Source organism: Zootoca vivipara, chromosome 1, assembly GCF_963506605.1.
Source record: "Zootoca vivipara chromosome 1, rZooViv1.1, whole genome shotgun sequence".
In the NCBI taxonomy this organism is placed as follows: Eukaryota; Metazoa; Chordata; class Lepidosauria; order Squamata; family Lacertidae; genus Zootoca; species Zootoca vivipara.
In genome coordinates, this window is record NC_083276.1 from 127,151,517 (window position 1) to 127,158,256 (window position 6,740).

Consider the following 6,740-nt stretch of genomic DNA (forward strand, 5'->3'; position numbering starts at 1 on the left):
AAGAAGGAAGAAGAAGGAAGAAGAAGGAAGAAGAAGGAAGAAGAAGGAAGAAGAAGGAAGAAGAAGGAAGAAGAAGAAGAAGAAGAAGAAGAAGAAGAAGAAGAAGAGGAGGAGGAGGAGGAGGAGGAGGAGGAGGAGGAGGAGGAGGAGGAGGAGGAGGAGGAGGAGGAGTTTGGATTTGATATCCCACTTTATCACTACCCAAAGGAGTCTCAAAGCGGCTAACAATCTCCTTTCCCTTCCTCCCCCACAACAGGCACCCTGTGAGGTGAGTGGGGCTGAGAGACTTCAAAGAAGTGTGACTAGCCCAAGGTCACCCAGCAGCCGCATGTGGAGGAGCGGAGACACGAACCCGGTTCCCCAGATTATGAGTCTACCGCTCTTAACCACTACACCACACTGGCTCAAACTAAGACACAAACTAAGTCCAAGTCTGGGAGACAGAGATTACAGCCGAAGAAGCCACGTCGGACGTTCGGGTTCCAAAGAACGTTCGGAAACCGGAACACTCACTTCCGGGTTTGCGGAGTTTGGGAGCCAAAACGTTCAACTCGCAAGGCGTTCGGGATCCAAAGTAAGACTGTGCCTACCTATTGTAAACATACATTGTAGAGGGCATGCAAAGGGCATGCAAATCCAACTTTGAACAGTGTGGTTTACTGTTGGCTTGTTCTTTGACATGTGACATGAAGGCTGGCAACATCAACCCTTGCAGATGACCACAGTGCGTGGAGACAGGCAGTCAGGGAGGAGTGTAGAGAGAAGAAATGTTGGGGTACATTTTCATCAGCCAAACTCCTCCATTGTCTCCCAAGACAGGGGGATGCCAACCAGCAGGTTCCATCTGACATGGGGCTTATAAGAACAAGTCAACAGCAGGCTGAAGGGAGAGCTCTTCCCATTGGCTCTGCCTCATTAACCTGCCACAGTGCCCTGCCCTCTTCTCTCAGAGTCTCCAGGGACCTGGTAACCCTCAAGAGAAACTTGTAACTCCCATTTCCCAGGAGAACATCTGCATCTGAAAGAAAATAAATGGAATCTGTGCCGTCAAATGAAAATGCAAAAATCAGACACTCGGGGTAGATTCTATATAAAACCGTGCCCTTTGCCTCCAACACACAATGAATAAAAAAAATGATATAAAGAAGCAATGAACATTCAATGTTTCATATTTAAAATATGTTTTTGTGAGGGAAAACAATGGGGCATAGAAATTGAGCTGAAAGGTTCTCAAAGGATAATGCCAGCAACTGCAAGATGTTAGCGGCACTGTCATCCAGGTTTCAAGGCAGGTTTTTAATTTTCTCTTATGAATTGCGGCGGCTGGGGCGAACGCCGCCATGAAAATTCATTAGAAAAAGGGGGGAAGGAAACTTGCGCTAAGATCTGCTCCACTCTTTGAAAACTTTCTGCACTTGTTTTTAAGGGAGAGCGAGATGGTCTTCCTGCCAAGCCTCTCCTGCGCCAAGTGATAATCTACCCAGAAATGCTGCAAAACTGGGAGCTTCTTCTGTTTCATAGCAGCACCCAGAGGGTATTTCTCCTCCTCTAGAAAAAGGAAAGTGATTTGAAAAGATGGCTTTGAAAATAATAAGGGAAATAAATTTCTCACTGCATATTTCTCACTCAGAGCCTAAATTGTTGGCTTATCCGGGCAGAACAAGTGGAGGGGAACCAGGCGAGAGCAATAGCAGCTCCTTTTCTCGCTGAATCAGAGCATCCTGTTTAGCACTGATGTAATTTCCACCATGTTGAGTAAGTGGGAAAGTGATGTAATTTGCCTGGTTTATGGCCTGCTGTGAAGCGCAGGAGGTCTATTTTGCCGGCATGAACATCCTCACAACCCAAGCAAAGAACCACCTTTACAAGCTAGGGAAGACCAGACCAGCTGAAGTCTGTTCCATGTCCACCATAGGTCCATTCCAACAGGGTTTTTTCCCTGAAGACTTTCCAAAAAGAATACGCATACACACACAATTATCATCTAAATTGTATGCACTCCTCCTGCAAAATAGCAGTTTTCAGGCGTTTCCATGCTGTTGCTGCTGCTTCTTTGGCGATCCCTCGTAGCCAAGTAAGATTGTCTTCCATAAACATGGTTTTAACAATGAGTCCTAAGTGATTGTGGAGGCCAATTCTGGATCCACACATCCTTCCACAGTGGGGACATAGGTTTCTGAGCGGGAGGTGATCACGGTGTGGATTTGCCAAGCATGCCTTCCTCTTAGCACGTTTCTCCCTTGCGTCCTGAGATCAAGTGTCTTCACCCCTAAAGCAGGTTTGTTTTTTGCACAAATTTTTAACTTAAAATACTCCTCTTTGGGCACATTTTTGGGACCAAACTAGCATCTCAAAATCCGGAGAAATGCTTAATCCAACAGATAGCTGGGTTCCAATCCACAAACATGTCCAGGAATGTCAAATTCGCATGCCTGGCATTAGGCAAGCACCATCACTATAGAGACCTGTCTGTTTTGGGGGCCCGTTCAGACACTTCTTGTTGTTGTTGCATCTGTTCTTAAATCTGATTTAGCCATTTTGTTGTTTTTTAGATGTTTTAAACAGTTTTTAAATGCTTTAAGAATGTTTTTACTTTATTTTTTTAATTGTATTCATTGCAGAAATGTTTCCCACCCTGGTGTGTTGCAAAATGTGGGGCCGAAGAATTCCTCCCTACCCCCTGCCTGTAGCAGTTTCCCCTGCCTTGTTGCCTTCCAGATCTCCTTGGGCTCCCAGCTCCCATCAACCTCAACCAGCTTGGCAGATGGTCAGGATGGGAACTGGAGCCCAATAACATCTATGGGATGGGGGACACCCTGCCACCCTCCCAACTGCCCATACCTCAGGGAAGCAATTGTTCTGGAATACTGTGTCCAGTTCTGGGCACCACAGTTCAGGAAGGACACTGACAAGCTGGAACGTGTCCAGAGGAGGGCAACCAAAATGGTCAAAGGCCTGGAAACAATGCCTTATGAGGAACGGCTTAGGGAGCTGGGTATGTTTAGCCTAGAGAAGAGAAGGTTAAGGGGTGATATGATAGCCATGTTCAAATATATAAAAGGATGTCATAGAGAGGAGGGAGAAAGGTTGTTTTCTGCTGCTCCAGAGAAGCAGGCACGGAGCAATGGAGTCAAGCTACAAGAAAGAAGATTCCACCTAAACATTAGGAAGAACTTCCTGACAGTAAGAGCTGTTCGGCAGTGGGATTTGCTGCCAAGGAGTGTGATGGAGTCTCCTTCTTTGGAGGTCTTTAAGCGGAGGCTTGACAGCCATCTGTCAGGAATGTTTTGATGATGTTTCCTGCTTGGCAGGGGGTTGGACTGGATGGCCCTTGTGGTCTCTTCCAACTCTATGATTCTAGGAGAGAGACTTTATAGACACCATACTCCACTCGGAACTTACAGCAGGGGTCAAATTGCCAAGAGGTCTCATAGAGCAAACTCGCCCCTCCAGATGTTTTGGGACTACAACTCCCATCATATCTAGCTAACAAGACCAGTGGTCAGGGATGACAGGAATTGTAGTCCCAAAACAGCTGGAGGGCCAAGTTGGGCCATGCCTGCCATAGAGGGTGCAGCAGGCTATGCTGAGGACGCCGGCAGGCAAACAGATGGAATGGGAGTAATCGACGGGAATAGCCAGAGGGGTGCAGGGGCGTAGCAAGGCACCACGGCACCCGGAGCGGCAAATTGCCATGCCCCCGGGGGGCGCAGCGTCGCTACGTAACGATGCATGCGTCGCTACGTAGAGGGGGATCGCGCCCCTCCGACTTCTAAACAGAGCCTGAACGGAGCGTCTAGGCTCCAGGTAGATAGTCCACTGGCGCGCCAGCCTGCCGCGCCAGTGGGCTATCTACCTGGAGCCTGGACGCTCCGTTTAGGCTCCGTTTAGAAGTTGCGGGGGTGCAATCCCCTTCTACGTTGTACACATGTGCAGCGGGATGCTGCACATGCGTGCTACGTAGAGGGGGATCGCGCCCCCAACTTCTAAATGGTCCAGGCTCAGGCGCCGATCGCGGGACAGGGGCACGACCCCGGGTGACACCCCCCCTCCAGCAGGCACCCGTGTGGCAATTTCGGCAGGTGCGCCTGCAGCTTTTTTTCCCTTCAGGCTTCCATGCAGAGGCGAGGGGCGGGGCCCCAATGACACCCCCTCCAGGGCGGACCGCCCCCTCCGGCCCCCGCTTGCTCCGCCCCTGGGGGGGGGTGAAGAGGCAGGCTGTGCCAGCTAGCACAGCCATCTTGTGCTGCCAGTTCCCAACAGTGAACCAGCAGGCAGTCTCGTCCCCAATACTCAACCACAATGCATTTGTACTGAGCCTCCAAGGCCTGCTCCAGCTTGTGCACTCAAACAGGTCCAGAGCATTCTTGTGGTTGTAGATTTTGCAAACGACGTAACAGTCCGTGGCAGAAAAGGTGACCCTCTCCCTCCTGCTGGAGCTGCCGGGACCCGTGAGCCTCCTTCCCCATGCCGCCATCTTGGAGAAGGCAGCCTCACCCTGATAACAAGTCCCATTAATTTCAATGGCAAAAAAAGAAGTCTCTGTGGGGCTTTAATGACAGGAGCATGCTTAGTTTCTTTTGTAAAGCAACAAGGATTCTTGAAATGAGCTTAGCATACCTAAGCAAGGGGATCCTGGAGCCTCAATAATGAGAAGACCCTTCTCTAGGCTTGCCTTTCCTACTTGTCATAGGAGACATGATAACAAGAGTCCTCCTTAATCCCCTGGCTTCCTTTGAAGACATACGATTACAGAGTTGCTCCTCACTCCTGAATTGACCAGCTCAAAACAAAGGTCCCTCTTTTGTACCCACTTGCAGAAGGAGTGGATAGCAACATAGCCCCCATTGCCTGAGCCTGAGTTTTCTAAGGAACCTGGAAGAACACACTAGTGAAAAATTAGACAGATATCCCGGCACAGTCGTCAGTTACTTGGAGGTGACTCCTAATTAAAAAAGTGGCATATGGTTAACCTTTCTTCAGCAATTCCCCCGCCGTCTACCGCAATAAAAATGACTCTGATATCATAAAGCATTACGGCTTCATTTTCAGCCCCGGCACAAAGTGGCCGCAGAGATGTAAAACCTAAGATAGTGAAACAATTTCCATCAGCGACTCTCCCTTTATCTCTTGGTTTTATTAGAGCTCAAAGCACTGGTGCAAGGGGGGGGGCGGAATGGACTTGTTAGCAAATTATATGTTCGGTCTCAGTACAGATCCCATATTACACATCTTTAATGTCCATAACTAGCTGTAATGGTCCTGACTGGTATAATGGGCGAAGAAATGAACTGGGAACATCAAAGTGCAAACTCCACTCTGTCATGAATCTTACCTGGTGACCTTGGTTCAGTCTCTACCTCCCAGCCAAACCTGCACCACCAGGTTGTTGGGACAAAATCAGAGCAAAGGGGCGATAACCCCATGTCCTCGGCCCCTGAGCTCCTTGTGATAAGATCAGAAACCATTCCAGTGATCAGGGATATCCCCTGTGGTAGCTCCTGATTTGAAAAGAGGTCTCTGAGAAGTACTTGCCTCTGTCAGTGGCATAGAGTGGGTTGGTGGGGGGGGGGAAGAGAGATTGGGCTGGATCCGGCCCCCGGGCCTTAGTTTGCCTACCCATGGCTTATTTTATGGACAACTTGGATTAAGAACGCTGCAAACCTGGAAGTAGGTGTTTTGGGCTTGTGAACTTTGTCTTGGAAGCAGAGCATGTTCCACTTCCTGTTGAGTGTAAATTGAGTCCCCCGCTGCCATGGGGAAGCACACCTTGGTTTAAGAACAGACTTCCAGAACGGATTAAGTTTGTAAACCAAGGTACCACTGTATTTGCCCCACGATTGCATGAATATTGTTTGTTACGGGGTACTGGTGCTATACTACCTCTCCACTTTTTCTTTATGCTTGGTGGTTCTTAAATTGCTACTGCAAAAACAACCCTCAAAATGCCCCCAGAAAGTTCTGCAGTTCACAGACAAGTGGTTTCCTTGAAGGAAGGAAATATTAACAATGCTGGAGCAGACAACTTGAACTTTGCACAATGACCACTGAAGCTTCTGATCTGGAGTCACTTTTTCCTTGTAGATAACTTTTCTATTAAAAAATAATGGAAAAATGCTGCCCCTATTCTCATTTTATGCTGACAAAATATTGGTATCTATTGGGTTAGATTCATCCCAAGGCATAGTCATAGAATCATAGAGTTGGAAGAGACCACAAAGGCCATCCAGTCCACCCCCCTGCCAAGCAGGAAACACCATCAAAGCATTCTTGACATATGGCTCTGCTTAAAGACCTCCAAAGAAGGAGACTCCACCACACTCCTTGGCAACAAATTCCACTGTTGAACAGCTCTTACTGTCAGGAAGTTCTTCCTAAAGTTTAGGTGGAATCTTCTTTCTTGTAGCTTAACTCCATTGCTCCGTGTCCGCTTCTCTGGAGCAGCAGAAAACAACCTTTCTCCCTCCTCTATATGACATCCTTTTATATATTTGAACATGGCTATCATATCACAGATTAACCTTCTCTTCTCCAGCCTACACATACCCAGCTCCCTAAGCCATTCCTCATAAGGCATTGTTTCCAGGCCTTTGACCATTTTGGTTGCCCTCCTCTGGACTCGTTCCAGCTTGTCAGTATCCTTCTTGAACTGTGGTGCCCAGAACTGGACACAGTACTCCAGGTGAGGTCTGACCAGAGCGGAATACAGTGGTACTATTACTTCCCTTGATCTAGATGCT

The 6,740-nt window shown here is 48.2% G+C and overlaps 1 pseudogene; it reads right to left on the reverse strand.

Annotated features, from left to right (window-relative positions):
* Nucleotides 1–3,349: 3,349 nt before the first annotated feature.
* LOC118084760 (transmembrane protein 11, mitochondrial-like) lies at nt 3,350–4,477 on the reverse strand (annotated as a pseudogene).
* Between the last annotated feature and the right edge of the window lie 2,263 nt (nt 4,478–6,740).